The following is a 17,831-nucleotide window of genomic DNA, read 5'->3' as shown; positions in this document are numbered from 1 at the left end:
AATCCTGTTGCGAAGGCTGGAGAAAAGATCCCTTTTCTCAACCCGTTTCGTCCTTCTATGACCAACAAGCTGGACTTCCAAACATCTGGCAGGTTTTGAGACTTATTCATGGACAGCTGCTCAGCGAAGACCCACGCACACCCCTGCCTGCTCCTGGGGTCTCTGGCGCGCCATCCGCAGCCTCCAAACTGCACAGGAGGGCCCCCCTAGCTACCCCGCAGCTGGTGGGGGCCCCCTTTGGGTTAGGAAACTGCAAACTAGCGCGCCAACCGCTCTTAGATTTGCAAGTTCAGACGGCTGCTGGCTTCCATCGGCCGCGTCCGTCTCTCCAGCTCTGCCGTTCCGTCAGCACAGGTTTGGGAGCACAGGGCTTGGAGTCTCCCGCTCCCTTCCGAGGCACCAGGGGCTCTCCCTGCCCCAGACAGCAGGGCGGCCTCTCCTGTGCCCGCCCCCCAAGGGCCAGGAAGGGAAGCTTCAAGGTAGATCTCCTCCTTTTAGCCACCCCTGCACCCGCACGCCCCCCACCGCACACCCCCATGCACCTGCACACCCCTGCACCCATACATCCCCTCACCTGCATACCCCCACTCACCTGCACAGTCCTGCACACCCGCACACCCACACTCCCCATTCACCCGCACACACAGTCCCACACACCTGTACACCCCCATGCACCTGCACACCCCCACACCCACACACCCACAAGCCCCCTCACCAGCACACTCCGTACCCGCACACCTGCACGCCCCCTCACCCACACACCTGCACACCCACACATCCCCTCACCCGCACACCCCCATTCACCTGCACACCCCCGCACCCGCACACCCCCGCACCCGCACACCCACACATCCCCTCACCCGCACACCCCCATTCACCTGCACACCCCTGCACCCGCACACCCGCACACCCCCACACCCACAGGCCCCCATTCACCTGCACACCTCTTCACCCACTCACCCCATTCACCCGCACACCGCACACCCACACACCCTCTCACCCACACACCCCCATTCACCTGCACACCCCGCACCCGCCTGCCCCCTCACCTGCCTGCCTCTTGGCACTCAGCATAAACACTTCTCAGAGACCATCACCGTCAAGTTCCAAAAAGTCTATGCGCCGTGAGCGCCTCCTTCGTGGGGGCCCTGCTGCTCAGGGGCAGGGACATAGGCTGCACCTGGGAGAAAGCTCGGCCCACAGGGAGCAGGAGTCCAGCCAGATGCCTGCCGAGGGCCCACGAGGATGCTGAATCCTCTCTCCCAGGAAGAGTCTGGTGTAGACCTGACTCTGAATCCTCTCTTCCAGGAAGAGTCTGGTGTAGACCTGCTTTGCATGTGGGAAGACTGAGGCCTGGAGAGCTCAAGGATTGTCACCGGGCATCCCTCCTTCCGGGGCACTGCCACAGGACTCCAGGGCCCGGGCACAGGCACCCTGCCCTCCAGAGCTCCCAGGGAACGTGCTGGCTGCTCTAAGTACTTAAAAACGAAGGGCCCCACTGCCTGGACTGTGGAGTTCATGTGGGCTGGGCGGCTTGTGCGGGTCCCCAGGTCAACCTAGAGCCGTGTGGCCTCCTGGAGCTCTGAGCAGGGCCAGGCGTCCACAGCACCCACGGCCCGCTCAGCTCAGCCTGGGCCCTGAGGGCAAGAGGAAGGTGCGCACCCTCGAGCCCCGCCCCCTGCAGCCAGCTGGCCCTGGGTGGTAGGCTGGGTGTCCCGTGTAGGCACGTGCCCTCGAGCCTCCTCCTCACTGTGCAGAGCTGGGCTCAGAGTCCTGGGGCGGGGAGGGGACCTGGACTCAGAGCCGGAAGCAGAAGTGAGGAGACAGGACTCCCCAGATGCACCTGTTCCCACATGCGCTCCCCTCCCTCTGCCAGCCCACCTGGGACGAATCCAACGGACCAGCACGCGGCCTCCGGGCCCCCGCTCCGTCCCCACCCCCCCCACCCCCGGATGCTTGCTCCCACCTACATCCAAGATCCAGTCCTGACACCAGGGATCCAGCTTCCCTCTGGGGACACTACACAGGGATCCCGACTCCCCGGATGTGGGATGTGTAGATTTCACATTTTCCCTCAAAAACTTTGATGAAGGGAACAAAGTAGCTGCTGCTGGAAATGCATGGACCTATGAAGCACACAGAATCCCTGCTGTATAAATGGTTCTCTCTCCTCTGCAATAAGGTGCACATGAACATTTCTCATAGATCAAGAAAACCCAGGAGACCTTGGCTCGTCGGCAGGTGATGTTTCTTCCATCCTGCCACCCGCTTGGAGGTCTTGCACTTCACCATGGGGTCCTCTGTGAGCCCGCCCCTCCCTCGCCCCAGATTTTCATCCCACACCCGCGACCAAGCCTGACTTACTTCGCCACGCTCTTCTCATGAAACAAGGCCCCACCCTGAACCTTGGCCGCAGAGACCTCTTGCTTCCTGGGTGCCGGCTCCCATTTCCCCCACTCATCCCATCCCATTCGATTGCAGTAAACTGAGTCACGCTCTGCCACGTTCCCAGACAAAGCTGACCAATTCCCATCCCCGCCTTGTGGATCTCAGGGTCCTGGCCTGCAGAATGGGCTCCCCATGCAGGGAAACCCAAGGATCCTCAGGTTGGGTCAGGACTTGCTGCCTAGAAATATCAAACGTTGGCATCTTTCCCCAGTTTGCAGAAAAATCAAACCAGAAGTTTCATTCAGTCACTCTTCCTTTTTCCCACTACTGCTTGCTTATTGGCAAGTACCACGTGGAATATGAATTAACTGAAATATAAATTAGCCATTGATGGGCAGATGGGGACCCCAGTGGCTTTCTCAGACTGGTTTTGTGGACTCTCGTGCTTAAGAGAGATAATATGATAACACACACACAAGGCCACGCCTTCCTAGTGAAAGTGGAGAGAAGTATCCCAAGTGCTTAGAACAGTGACTGGTTCAGGGGAGGCGTCCACATCCCTTTGCTGAATGGGTGAACGGACCTCATGGTCTTCCGAAGGAGCACCGGAGAGTATCGTGATTCTAAACCTGCTGCTGCCCGAGCACGTGCGAGGACCATTCTCATCTTCCAGGTGATGCTCTCGGTCAGCGTACCCTAAGGTGGATGCGAGGGGCCAGGTGTAACATGGTGCCAGCAAAGTAGGAAGGGGTCCCAGTGACCACCCCTGAACACACCTAAGTGTCTCCACCAACTGGGTGAGGCAGGGAAGAAGACGAGATTGAGAACCAGCTCAGAGAGGGAGGGAGGGAGACTTCACCTGAGCACTGCCTCATCTATATGCTCTGTGCTTCTTCGCTCTCCTTTGCCAGAGCCTTGATCACATCTTACCTGACACTGGATTTCCCACCTCAGGCAGGGAGGAATGAGGCCATTCGGGGAGCATTCCTTGAAAGCAAGGCCTGCTTCCCTCCTCTCATTGCACTCAGACTATGGAAGGTACTCAGGTAGGGGTCGTTGGGTGCATGATGCTAGACGTCACCCATCATTGAATCGGATTTCAAAAGATGTGTTTCTTGGTTTAACTAAAGTTCAGTGAACCTCAAAGAAAAGGATTTGTCTCTCATATCCCGATAGTAAACTGATGTTCCTGGGAGTTAGTTTTCAGGAAGCCAATTTGGAACGCCCCTGCCTTTTGCCAAGTGGCCCTAGGCCTGGGATCAGCCCGCTAAGCACGTATGGGAAAGATTTGGTTACTTATCCTCACACTCAGCTGTAAACAGCAGCACACTGCGGAGGCCCAGGGCAAAGCACCGTTTCCCAAGGCAGCGAAATGGATGAGCCATGGCATTAAATAACTATTTAGGAGGATCATTATTCCCTTGGACCCAGAATGAAAGACAACTTATAACGCGCTCCTTAATTTAAAATTATCTATTGTTGCTGTTAATTAAAATGCTAACTACCACCAATCCTATACAAATGGCAAAGGGACAAGGACAATGTAATGTGCTACTTCACCAGTATTAATAAACACAGTTTTATTATCATCTAAGAATAGCTATTGTTGATGAATTAAGGAAATAGCGTTTTTTTTTTTTTCTGATTAGATTGGCATGGATAAGAAGAGAGGAATGTGTTGGTAAACAACCCTCTGGATTGCTTCACAGAGTTGGAAGTTCCCAGGGAAGACCCTAGGCTGGAGAAGAGGCAGCAAGACACCCATACACAGTTCATAGACACCCTCCTTCTTAGGGGTCCCCTTCCTACTTCGAAGACCAAACCTCCTTTGAGAAGCCCCGCCAAAAGCCACGGCGTGCTTCCTCTCAATGGTGTCCAGAGCAGGAACTTTCTAGAGGCGCCTCACCTGCACAAAACCGTTTCTACCACCTTCTGGACACACCACGGTCTTCCTATTTGTTGCTTTCTTGACGCTGTTCCCTGACCCAGAAAGCTTTCCATCTCACCCAACACAGCCAGGTGCTTGCTTCTCATGTGCAGCCCCATCCCGGATCCCTTGTCAGAGCCCTCCAGACTACCCCGAGTTTGTCCGTCTTGGTGCTTCTGGAGCACGGAGCTGTCCTCCAAGGCTCCCTCCATCTGCCTGGGTCTTCCTCCTCCAACCACATCTTCACAGCAACAAACATAGGAGGATGGCACGTTAAGATTCAATCGGCCACCTCTCCCCTGCCGTGGGGAGAGGCACAGTTCACCATGTTTTACCAATGATGAAGCAAGGTGTAGACACTCACCCCAAAGATACAGAATCTGTAGCTAGTTTGGTGCTTTCTGATGCGAAACCCTGTCATCTCTAACTTGAACTTTCTACATAAACAGTTCTGTGCACCTATTAGCAACTTGGAAAATCCTAGTTGGGTGAGTGAATAAATGCACCAAACCAGTGGTGACCATTCACTGGGTATCTACTATGGGCTCGTGTTATGGCAAATGCTGAAGATCTAGAGATCAAAAACTAAAATAAACAACCATGCGTGGATGGCAGCTCGAGGTCTTTACTCTAAAGGAATTCTGAAAGACAGACTGATAAGCAGATTATTGAAATGCAGGGTGAGCACTCCTGTCACAGCCAGCCCGGGGGGCTTTGAAAAGTGGATGCAGTGGCATTAAACTCACATCTGGCTAGAGTCAGGGGATCTTTCTCAAGAGTAAGATTCCTAGGCAAACGACATAAACAAAGGCAGGGAAGCCAGAGAACTGAGAAATTTCTAGAAATGGCAAATAATTTGAATCCTGGCTTTGACCTTGGAACGAGACACCCAACCTTTTTGAGCCTTACTCTCCTCAGCTGGGAAATAGGAATAATAATCCTGACTGTGCCGGGTTAATAAATGAGGTAATCCACAGAAGGGATCCAGTGCAGAACTCTGCATACGCAAGATACGGCATAAATCATAGGTGTGGATTTGGAATGTGAGGTGGGCTGGGCTTGGGATGCTGCAAAGGCATTTGGATTTGGGTTGAAGCTGCGAGGGGGCTGTAGAAGGCTTCAAGCCTGCACACCCCTTTCTGCCCCCTACAAGGAAGGCCATTGTGGTGGCTGCAGAGGGGAGAAAGGCCAGGAGCCACCTTGCATGGACAGGCGGATCCATGAGCAATACGGAGGCTATTCCATGGTCTAGGTGGGGAGTGGGGAGATGCAGGAGGGATGGAGCTGGGGGCAGGCAGCTATTTAAAGATCAAAGGACCCAAGCCCACCAGCTCCCAAGGAATGTAGGGGGAGGAAGAAATCAAGGAAGACCTCCTGGCACAACACGAGCCCACAGTAGACACTGACTTGGGGCTTGAGTAAAAAGGTTGGCCATTCCTGGAGATGAAGCTGCAGTCACAGTTGCTAGGAAGTGACTGTATGAGCATCTCTCACAGACATTGGAAGATTGCTCCAGAGACTCAAAAAATATATAATACCATCATAAGAAAAGGGGAAAACCACTCTTAAAAACAGTACAATTCTTTTTCCGGAACCTGGTATCCAGAGCACAAAAGTATATTAGCTATTCCTAAGAGAGAATTTGAAAATTTACCTAGTAAACCAGCTAAGTGAAAAATCTGCTCATCAACCAGTTATTTTGGAAAAAAAAAAAAAAAAAAACCTCAAATATTTTGGTTTAATAACTCCCCCCCCCCAACCTAATGATCTGATCTGACCCATTAAACTAGGTCATTACTAAGAATCCACTTGTGGTGCATGGAGAAGAGACTAGCTTTAACAATGCTTAAGGAGGTAGAGGATATCACACGATATCTTAAAGGGAAAAACTGAGTATTTCCATGTAACGCCAAGTTCACAATGAAAGGTGAGTTTTCGGGGAATTCATACATCCCTGGGCTACGAGCAAAACTGTCTCCAGGCTCGGTATATTCTGCTGAGGACAAGCACCTATTTTTTTCACCCTGTCGCCACTGAAGAAGTTCCGTGAACTTGTAATGAATCCCTCCCCCACATGAAAGAACACTGCGGTATTCACTTGAAAACAAAAACAGCATTATAACACAACTATGCGGCACCCCATTCTAGAACAATCTACTGCAACAGAAGTGTAATGTTGGACTGGCATTCTGTTTTGTCTACCTATAAAGGTCAGCAGCCCTCCTCTTCCACTGGAAGGCCGCGCGCCCATCGTTCTCAGGAAAAAGCTGGGGTTTTGTTTTGTTTTGTTTTGTTTTAGCCTATCCCTACAGCTCAAGGAATCATCTTAAGATGCACGGGTTTGAGTTGCTTCAGTGAACAAGCTGTGTAGTCTCAGGCATTTGGGTAAATGCGGAGATGTGAGAGGCTGGAGGTGGAGCTGGACTAGTATGTTTGCACACTCTGCAGGGCCCCTCAGGTCCCCCCAGCTGCCTCGTGCAGGGCTGGTGGTCTGTCCTATAACCTAAGACCGAGGGACAGAGGAAGACCCAGTCAGTGTGTATGCTCCACTCCCCACGCCAGAGCCCTGCACGCTGCCACAATGGAAAGGTGGGTGACCTTGGGTGGGTGACCCCGGGGCCGACCCATATCGTCTCAGTGCTTCGATGGCCTCTACACATCGATGGCTTCAGATGATGATCTAAAGACACAGTGTTGTATGACTGAGCTCGTAAACCACAGAAGTGAGACAGTGAGGTCCAGACAAGGGGCAGCTCCGATAGGGATGGAAAATCTAGTGCCTGCCCCTCTCCGGGGGTGGGCCGCATGCACAGGGGTCAGAATGCACAGACGACCTGTCAGACACAGCACCAGACAGTCGATCTGCAGGAGCCCAGCTAATCCACACAAAGACCTTGAGTCAAGTTGCCAGGGGTCACATGGTCACTAGGAGGTAGAGCCGGAAACGAAATCCAGCTGGATGCATGCCCTCCCGCCACTGGGCAACAAAGCCTCCAACATTAGGAAAACCCTACGCTCTTGGGGCCCCCAGCCAGAAGTCCCTTCTTGGGACACAAGCTGCATGCATGCAGGGAGCAGTCCCCCGGGCCATGCGGAGGAAGTGGTCACGACCCAGAGACCAGACACAGAGGACACTTGCAGTGAAGCTCCCTCTTGGTCAAGAAGCACCACTTCTTTAAAAAGCCCACAGTTCATCTGATGTGTCCTGGCTGAGGACACGATGGTAGTATCTTCCGCCGAACTGTAAACTCAGATCTGGAAGTTCATGAACAAATGTAAAGAAAGTCTGGCGCACTGAAAACAGGGCTGGTTTCTGAAAAGGTAAAAGCTCTGGGAGTTGCATATGGGAAGACTGCACGGAGCTCCACGTCTGAACTTGGCAGGAGCCTAAGCGAGCCCTGATGGGAGCCCCTGTGGCCTGGCCCTCCCAGCGGGGGTCCCGACCAGCCTTCTTGAGCCACCCACCCTCCTGGCCAGGGGGTAGTAGGGAGTCTCTTTCCAGAGCTGCCACACTGCTCACAAGCATCCTTCTGCTTTAAACTAAACTGGGAATCACGGGTCCTTGAGGGGTCCCCCAAGAACCACCACAGGACTCGATGGGAACCTCCTTACCTAGATGCTCATTCTATCAGAGGATCCAAAGGCAGCATAACCATGACAACAGCAAGGCCACGACTACGGGGCACGGGCTCTCCTGCTCCATTGGCCATGCCATGCGTCACACACCAGGCAGGCATCCTCTCTCCAAACCCCTGCCACAGAGCGGAGCTGGGAACGAGCCTCCCCACCTCACAGAGGAGTAAACGGGAGCTCCAGGAACACAGGTGACATCCTTGATTTTCATGTCAAACCTTGTCCCCAGCCCAAGTCTGTTATTAAGCCCCATGCTCCAACTGTTCCTTGATCCCTCGTCCTGGGCCCGACCTCCTGGGCCCACCAGGGGCCTTCCGTGGGGTGTGAATGTCTGCACACACCCATTGGTGTGGTAAGCAGCATGTCAGCACCGTGTGCACACATGGTGAACCAAGCTTACGTCGTAAGGGCACTTTCTGTAACATTCCAGTTCTGCGTGACACCCCGGCAGGCCCTCTGCACGTGACAGAGGACTCAGAGAGCTTTACTGCTGTGTGTTAGACAGTGAGGCCTCCATGGCTCTGTGATAGACATGGGACAGGATAAGGACTCCAGTTGTTTTGCTACATCAGTTAATTTTAATGACACAGAAGCCCAGGCATCCAACCACCAGCCCCAGATAAATCTCCCCCGGAGGGATGGTTTATTTTTAAAATGGCTAATTATTCAAACTATTCGTAATTAAAATGAAACGGCCTTTCTCCAATAAAGGATCCCTAGGACACGTATAGGAATGTCATCCACCTGAAATCTTCAACAATCCAGGACGAATACCGGGTTATCTCGTTCATGAAAGCAGCTATAATGAAAACTTCGGTGTCCATTAGTAAACTTAGCCCACTGTAGGAATAACGAAGGAATAGAATAATCAAGCTTCTGAGCTTAGACTAAATAAAGAGTTTGTGGGAGGCTCATAGGTATCATTCCATCTGTGGCTATAATATGTAACCGGGGGACCAGCCGATATTGATATGTGTATGGAAAGTCCACTACTTCGATGCAATGCTTTGGGCAAACAACAAGTTATCAATGGTGTTTGAGGGAAAGTGCCCCCTCCCCCTGGGAATGAGGGACAAGAGAGGAGCAGCCTCAAAGGATGCAAATGTGGCCCTGGGTGGTTAGGGACCAAGAGGAGGGCTCCCTTGCATTCTATGCAGACTTCTCCTATGCAAACTATGGGTAGGGGACAGGGCCGCTCAGTGGCCCTCCATTGTAAGGAGCAGCTCTGAGATCCAGGCTCTTGAGGTCATGCGGCAGGACAGGGTCCCCAAGAACCCCTCTGTGACCTTTCACAGCTCCCTGGACTGCCTCTCCCAGTCCTGAGTCTGTGTGCCGTGCATTCCCAGGCCACTGAGGGTTGGGGAAACACCTTGGTTACACGCCACTCTGCGTGTGTGGTAAGTTCCTCTGTGAAAAAGCAAATAACTCAGTTGAAGTGTTTAAACCACTCAGGTTGAAGTTGCAAACTAATCCCGATTCTGAAGTCTCCAGGCAGGTGGTGAAGAGAAGAGATATCCACGCCTCCCTAACTCCAGCAGCCCTGCGAAGTCTCCTGGCTCTGGATCCGATGCCCATGAGCCCTTGGAGCAAATCCCCACACTCATGAACCAGCACATTTTCACAAGGCACTCACGACATGTGTCAACAGATTACTCAATTTTTCACTAACCAGTTTCCACTCACAATGATGCCACAGACGTGTAATTTTATAGCAGAAAAGCCTCCCAGTCTGATCCTCTCCTTCATGGACGCTGATGCCGAGAGTGCACACAACCCTTGCAAGTATGTCATCTCCTTCGTCCTCCCAGAGACAAGCAAAGGTGCCAGAGACGTCAGGCATTAAGCGAAGGACTCCCACCTGTCACCCTAGACGTTATGCCTTTTTTGTGTATGTTTTTATTATAAGATAGTGACTAAAAAGAGACAGAAGTGGAGAAACAGGATTCTCTTAATCCAAATGGCAATGCAGTAGCTCTCATACTTCATTGATAGCCTCGGACTAGTATTTTTAATGAAGAGATTAATATATGCTATGGAGACAAAAAGGTGATTTCTCCATCTTCTGGTAGAAAAAAAAATGTTGTAAATCCTACCAACCGAATTGCTCAGGCTTTGAAAATAGCGTTGTTTTACAATCTAGCACCAGGAAAGTGTTTATATTTCCTGAAAAACTGGGAACATTCTTTGAATCAGACCAGAACAATACAAGCCACTGTGTTTTCATTTTTGCTTTGTCAGCCAGGAAGCTTAGGACCGAATTTAAGGCACAACTGCGATCACATCTTATCTCTAGGGAAAGGGAGCTGGCATTTAACGAATGCCACTTGTGCAAGGTGCTTCCACAAAATAATTTTCATTGAAAATAAACTGCTCGGTTATTACCACTCCAAGTTCACAGAGTGGAACACTGCAGTTGGTGAGGAAGAAGCCCGGAGCTCAGTAATTCAGCTGGCACGTGGTGGAAGGCGGCCTCCAGACCCAAACCCCGCTGCATTAGGGACCATCCTGACACAGCACAGATTCCTTTCCCCAAATTACTCCAAGCCCTTCTTGGGGATCGAGAGTGTAGAGTGCCAAGATTTAACAATGGTAATGCTGGCTTGCCAGGCTGGAGATGGTGGAAGCTTCCAGCCCTGGTCGAGGGCTCCCAGGATGTCAGAGGCAGGGCTTGTAGATGGGTGCACATGTGGGCAGACCCCGGGGCTAGAAGGGGACAGCCTGTTGAGACAGCTGTGCCTTCATATCAGGTCCCCTCTGATAAGGTAAAGTGATAAGATGCTACCTCCCCTCAAACCTGACAGCAGTTTCCCCTTATTGTCCTGACTTGTTTGCTCAAGCCCACAGTACAGATGATTTCAGCATCTAGAAAACTTCCCCACACAGAAGCCAAATACTCTGTTGAACTCAGTTATGCAAATCTTACAGGGTTGATTTACATAGCGGTGATGGCTTCCCGAGTGCGCACAGTATGCAAATGTGGCCTTTTGGGACTGGCTACTAACCCAACGCCGTGACCCCAGTGAATGCCCAGGCCCCCATAAGAGCATACTGGATGCACTCAAAGTCAGGTCTTTGAGATTCACTGAAAATCTACACAGCTCCTTGTATATCATCAGTATTCAAGAAACTTAAAAAAAAAAAAAAGACTTACACACTCTCTGAGTCCATTTATATAAAGTTCAAAAGCAGACAAATTGAACATATGGTGTTAGAAGTGTGGAGAGTGGCCAACCATGGGAGGGAGAGGGAGAGACCACCAGGAGGCTGGAGGGGGCGGCTGGGCGGTCATGCTGCATTCCTTCACTTGGGAGCTGGTCACACAGCTGGCTCGCTTTGTGGAAACCCAAGGTCTGTACATTTAACACTCGTGTGTACTTTCTGAAAGTACGTGTTACCTTGATCTGCTATTTTGGATCGTGGCTGGACTTGTTTTTGACCCTTATAAAGAGACAAAGAAATTAACTCACTTTTCTTTAAAAAGTCAGTTTACAAAGTTGGTCAATGGAGAAATGCCCTTGCATCATGCGTTCCTCACACAACAGGGTGATGGACGACACCGGCAGACTTGAGGGATGGGAGGGGAGAGTGCCCGTTGGCCTGGCTTTGCCCTTGGAGTGTTTGTTTCTTTGGACCAAAACCCTTATTTCTAACAGAACAAGCTCGTTTACCTTTAGGGATGGCTTTTGTTCGAAAATATTTTTTTCTGATTTTTACCATTTCCTTTTCAAAAGGGATTAGGAATCTCCAACTTGCACTTAAATCTTCTTAAGGTGTTGGTCATATGAATGACCCTGAGCGTCCAGCGGAGGAAGGACTGCCTCTCATGGCCATGATCTGGGTGCTGTGGTCAGACTATAGGGAATCGGGGTCTGGCCTACACGGCTCCTCCCGCCAGAGAAGGAGCTTCGGCTGGTCACCTCACCCTTCTGGGCCAGGGGGTTTCCATTTACAAAATGAGAGAAGTCCGCCTTTACCCTGGGGTGCTGGGTGGGGTGACCAATTTGACCTGCTTTGCCCATGACTTTCCGGTTTCACACTGAAAGTCCAGCATGCCGGGGAACCCCTCAATCCCTGGCAAAGAAAGTGGCTGGTCACCCCACAGTGGTGTGGGATGTGCAAGGTCATGTCCATAATGCACCTGCCATCGTGTCCGGCACATGCCGCGTGCTCAAAAAATACCGATTTTTTGGCATCACCGTGACCACAGCCTTCTCCAGACAGCGTGTGTGGATGCCTGGCTGTGATACCTGTCAGCTGTGCCCACGCAGGCTCCCATCGCCCCACCTTTCCTTCAATTTCCTGACCCACTTTAAACCATAACTGATCAGTAACCTTTGAGCAATTCTTACCAGGACACGAGTGTCCACGGGCTGCACACACCTGCTGAAGGAGGTGTACAGGGGTCCGAGACAGCAAACTCCGCTGACCCAAGACATGGGGTGTCTGGGCTCCTGAGCTTCCGCTGCTCGTGATAAAACAAGGATGGAGCGCCCCTCGGCTTCTCGGCATCGTGGCAGGTGGAGGGAAGAACCGGCGTGCCAGCACCCACTCCGTTCAGTGAGTGTGGAAGCTGGTGCTGCACCCAGCCAGGGACGCCTGCAGGCCCCCGTGGGGACAGTGACCACACAGAAGCATCGGGAGGCCCGAGGACCTCAGCGTGAACGCCGCGAGGAGAGCAGTGCAGGCACAGAGGCCAGCACGGGAACCCAGTGTGGGTGCGTGGCCCACAGCCAGCGCATCCAGGGTCAGTTGGCCCGAACGGGAGAAAGCGGGAGACCGTCTGAGCCTCAGCCAGCCAGGATCGGAATGCTGGGTTTCAGGCTCAGCCCCTCACCGTGCCCAAGGACGGGGTCCCCGAACTTCGCTCAGATAGAGCCAGTTTTATTTCTCATGTCTGCCCACTAAAATACATTTATATTTATGCTTTCATGTGAGATGTAAGAAGAATACAAATTAAAGTCATTTATATTCTAATATAAATTGCCACAGGAATGCAAAGGGGAATCACAACTTCCTCCTGTTGTTTCTTTTTTTTTTTTAAAGATTTCTACATTTTTTAAGATTTCTACATATTTATTCATGAGAGGCACAGAAAGGGAGGCAGAGGGAGAAGGAGGCTCTCCGCGGGGAGCCCAATGTGGGATTCAATCCCAGGACCCCGGGATCACGACCTGAGCCAAAGGCAGATGCTCAACCACTGAGCCACCCAGGCGTCCCCCAAATTCTTCCTGTTTTAAGGGAATGCAAGCACTTCTGATGAGGATCTGGCCCTTGCCTTCTACTGCAAACACCTGGCAAGGATTGGAGAGAACACAGTGTGTTAACAGAAAAACCCCTAAACTCCTAGTGGAGTGGACATAGTCAATCCCTGCTTTTTTCAGATTTCCACAAGGATCTAAATCAATTTAAGTACTTAAAATAGCCATAGAGAGGGGGGAAAAAATCGAGTTCTATTAGTTACCATGGGAATTACTAATTGAAGCACGTCTTTTGTCTTCGAAAGATCCTTGCCATTCCTGTGACGTGTGGAATGATAACACGAAGGGAACCAGCGACTATTTCCTGCTGTTTGATGAGTACAAAAATACCGTGCGGAAGTTCAAATTAAAGAAACTTCTGAAGAAGTCAAATCCACCCACCGTAGTAGTGACATATTTATTAGAGGAAATCCATCTTAGGCTGAATTTTACAAGTGGAATATCGGATCTTCAAAGGGCTCTGAGAAATTGGGAAAAGAGGCTGCTACAGCCCAGATGTGTTCACGGCATTTCAGGGCGAGAAGGCGGGAAGGGCCGGCTGGCTGGACGTGTCACTCATCCGGGCCGCAGTTTCAGAGCATGAACCAGAGAGCCCTGCAAGCTCCAGCAAACCGCTGTCACACGGGGGACCGCGGACAAGCCCGTGTTCCGAAGATCATACAACCGACCGTGAGCACTTAGTAGTGAAAATAAAACTCTTCCCAGCATTCGCTGGTGCAGAGATCGTTTTTAAAAATCACCACTTGCACAGAGTTTGCAATCCCCAGTGATATTCCCGAGCATTAGCAACCTGTACTTTCTCGAGAAGGATTAATTGCCTCCTAATGCAAGCACCCCTGGAATACGGAAAGAATTGCCAAGCACCCAGGTTTATTAATAAAGAAGTAAATCTTTTCTTTAAAATTGAGGATTGTCCACAGTTAGCCAAGGGCTGAAAAAAAAAATGGGATTAAGAACTTCATTAATTCGCAGAGACAGCTGGAAGCGTCATCTATCAAAATATATTTCTAAAAGTTTAAATTTAATAAAAGAAAAGGATCCCCTGCAGCCAGAGTGGGAAATAGGCTGCAGCTACACTGGTTTGACTTCAACTAATTAATTTTGCAAGGAGGGGTCTCAGCAGGATAGAGGCCGACGACACCAGGAGGGAGATTTTAAGACCTAGGGGCCGGTGCTACCCCTGGCTCTTGCTTTAACAAAGTAAGACTGAACACTTTCACCAAGGGATGGAAAGGTAGAAGGTTAAAGCATGAAGCCTGGCTTCTCCTCCAAGAGGGAGCAATCGTCCTTCTGTCTGAGGCACAGACGGGTGAGGCAGCTCTGGAGATGGGCACTGGGGCTGGAGACGGCGGCCTCGGCCCAGAGCACACCTTGCTTCCTTCTCTGTGCACAGTTCCCGGCTCTCCCAGCAGGTGAGCACGCACCATGCTCTGCCCCAGGGCTGGAGGCCGCACACGGCTGGAGAGCATCCCCTGCCCAGGGGCCTTGCACCCGTACTTGTGCACACGTGTGCACAGCTCCCGGCTGTCCCAGCAGGTGAACATGCACCATGCTCTGCCCCAGGGCTGGAGGCCGCACACGGCTGGAGAGCACCCCCTGCCCAGGGACGTCGCACCTATGCACGTGCACAACATGCATGCACACACACACATGCTGCTCCCCTGGGTGAGGCAATGAGGAGACTCACCTGCACTCATTCTACACCTTTCCAGGACTGGAAATGCTTCCCTTGCCCACTTTGGATCTGTCAACTTGGTTCTGTCACACGAGCAGTGCAAAGAGGCCTCTTGCTGAGGCATCAGGGACAAAGGGTACTAATTTATAAAATATTTACCAACCACCTGCTATGTGCTGGGCTCTGAAGATAGCCTGATGGGGCCTACTCAGAAGCCCCTCTGGCTCTCAGACAGTGCCTAGGGTAGTGGCGGAGACAGACATTCATCGCTTGTTCACACAAACAAACACGGTTCTTTGAGAGAAGGCAACCTGAACTGGACTAGCAGTCGGGGAGGGCTTCCTGTAGGAAGTGGCCCTGGATGCAAGTTGAAGAAAGAGTGAGTACAAAGGTGCGAGGGGGGCATCCCGGACATTTGGGCTGGCCAGTGTGTGTGTGCAGTATTGAGAATAGGCCCGGGCCACAGGCCTTCAGCTGTCTTCTCACCCCAGCAGGAGAAGGACGCTCAGTATTTTGGGCCATCTGCATTTCCACATGCCTCGGTGGGGCCTAGATGCCATCGTAACAGTCCTCCATGACCCCCTTCCTCTCAATGCATGTCCTTCCTCCAATATCAGCAGATGTTTCTCAGCCTGTGACCTCCCCACCCCTTCAGCAGCGGTCCCTAGACACACAGTTCCACTTCTACCTAAGAATATGAAGGCACCTCGATTGGCTACCTCCAAAGACCCAGTCCAGCTCCTCTCCCAGGCCCTGGTTTCTAGGGATGGCAAGGTCCCTTCCCTCCTCCCCATCTAGACATCACCTTGGCCTAGGGTTTATCTGCTTTGGCAAGATGACATTTTGCACCAGATAATCCTTTGTCATGAGGGTGTGTCCTGGGCACTGTGGGCCTCTACCCACTGAATGCCAGTAACACCAACTCCCTCCCCAGTCATGACAATAAATCACATCTCCAGGGTTTGCAAATGTCCTTTGCAGGGGAGGTGGGGGTGGTGCTAAGATGCCCGGAGTCAAGAACCTCTGCTTTAGGCTGCTCCACACCATCCTCAGCCACATCCCCCTGGTTGTGGGACCACTGAGAGCTCGCTTTTCCTGACCAGCTCCAGTCACTTCGGTCTGCATCAATCCGAGGCAGGACCATTTCCAGTCCACCCTCGAGCGCTCAACATGAGCCTGGAACAAACTTCATGTTGAATAAATGCTCATGTGTGATGAATGGGCTCCTGTGGTAGTATCCCAAATAATCTCCAAGCCTCATTGCTTGGCCCACCGCTACCCTTTAAGATCTGATCACGCCATGACTTTGCTCTAAAACATTCCGTGGACCCCTGCTGAGGTCTCAAGTCACCAGGCCGGTGCTTTTCCAAACCACCTCTGACTCATCCCCGTGCATACCCTGCACTGACCTTCAACCAAAACGAACTGCTGCTTTTTCACAAGCACACCTTGTCTCGCCCCGGTGATAAGTGCCTGTGATCCCAGAGAGAGGCTGGGCAGGGGCCTGGTACGTATTTATGAAGGGGATGGATGGGGGGATGGGGAGAGTTGCAGGACTCTCTAGGGTAAAGCTGGGCCAGCCTTGGGTGGGCCCTGAAGGTGAGGGCTTCACCCTCTCTAGCCAGATGAGGGACACACTTGCCAAGGGCACCTTCTCTGCCCGGACCTACTAAGGGGTCCAGCACCGACTCTCCCAGAGGCTTGACCCCAGCGTCAGGCTGCAGGAAAAAAAATCAGCCCTGTTAATAACTCGCATCGTTAGTCTCCGGGGGACAGTGATATGAGCAGTTGGAGGCACTCTTGGGGTCAGGGCTCCCTTCTTTCCCCCCTTACAAATGTGCAGAGTTCTGACCCTGACCGCCACTCCCTGCCCCACTGGGCATTGGGAAAGGGGGGGGGGCTGGAGATGTAGGCAGCTCTGGGCGCAGCCCAGCAGACCCTGTGCGCCCGGGTGCGCTTCCCCGGTCCTCCCTCCAGGGGAGCCAGGCTGTGCCCAGCGCAGCAGGACCCACGGGGACAGCTGGGCTCGGGACACGAGGCCTGGCCTCTTGATGCCCTGAGCACCCTGGGAGAGGAGGCGGGAGGCCTGGCACAGTGGCCACACGCCAGGGTGTTGGCCCTCGGGCAGCAGGGAGCTGTCTCGGGGGCTGTTCCCCGAATGGGGGCTGGCCCCACTGGCCTGGATGGCCAGACTCCCCATAACCCCCCCTACTCCCACCCCAGCAAGGGGGAAGGACCAAGTGTGGACCGTGTTTCCCTGTGGTTACCTAGAGCGGAAAACATTTTTTAAAAGATAATGAATGTTTGCGGTTCAATGAAATTAGAACAACCCAGTAATTCCTGCAGGAAAGTTGAGTCTCTCCCCCGCCCAAGGATGAGCATCTCCCAAGTGGTTGTGCGTGCACCAGGTATCATGCAAGGTGCATTCTTTCTCTTGCTCACTCCTTCATTCATTCTCTCCCCCATCCATTCATTCATCCACAGCCTGCCTGGCCCGCCGTGCCCAGAGCCGAGCGTGGGTGAGACAGTCCAAGTCCTGCTGGGTGTTGCTCACCGCCCTGGGGGGTGGGAAGTAATTCGAGGAACACACAGAGGGATCCGTGACCACAAGGGCAGCGAGGCTGGGAGGATGACAGGCAGTCGTGGGGAGAGAGGGTCACAGGGCTGTAAGGATGCCAGACCCAGGGCGATGCACGCGGCGGCCTGGGGATCACAGAGCAGCCCCAGGGGCATCCTGCCTCGCTCAGGACACGTCCACGTGGTCTGTGCTGGCCTGGGGTGATGCTTGGGCCCCCGCCAGCACACACGTGGGAAGGCCCCACGCGCCCTCCCTGGTGCGGCCCAGCCCCCAGGCCGCTGATGCCTTCACCAAGCAGCCCCCCTTCTAAACATACCCCCCACCCCGGCCCACAGAAAGGCCTCTGAGGAAGTATTCTCAATTCCCCGCGCC

General features: G+C 52.6%; 1 protein-coding gene across 5 annotated transcripts in view; it reads right to left on the bottom strand.

Moving 5' to 3' along the window:
* PTPRE (protein tyrosine phosphatase receptor type E) overlaps positions 1-17,831 on the bottom strand; it is a 158,541-nt gene that overhangs the window by 100,651 nt on the left and 40,059 nt on the right. The gene's annotated exons all lie outside the window — the stretch shown is intronic.

The sequence above is a fragment of the Canis lupus genome, chromosome 28, assembly GCF_003254725.2.
Source record: "Canis lupus dingo isolate Sandy chromosome 28, ASM325472v2, whole genome shotgun sequence".
Classification (NCBI taxonomy): domain Eukaryota; kingdom Metazoa; phylum Chordata; class Mammalia; order Carnivora; family Canidae; genus Canis; species Canis lupus.
Note: the sequence above shows the minus strand (reverse complement) of the source record. Positions and strands in the feature narration are given on the sequence as shown.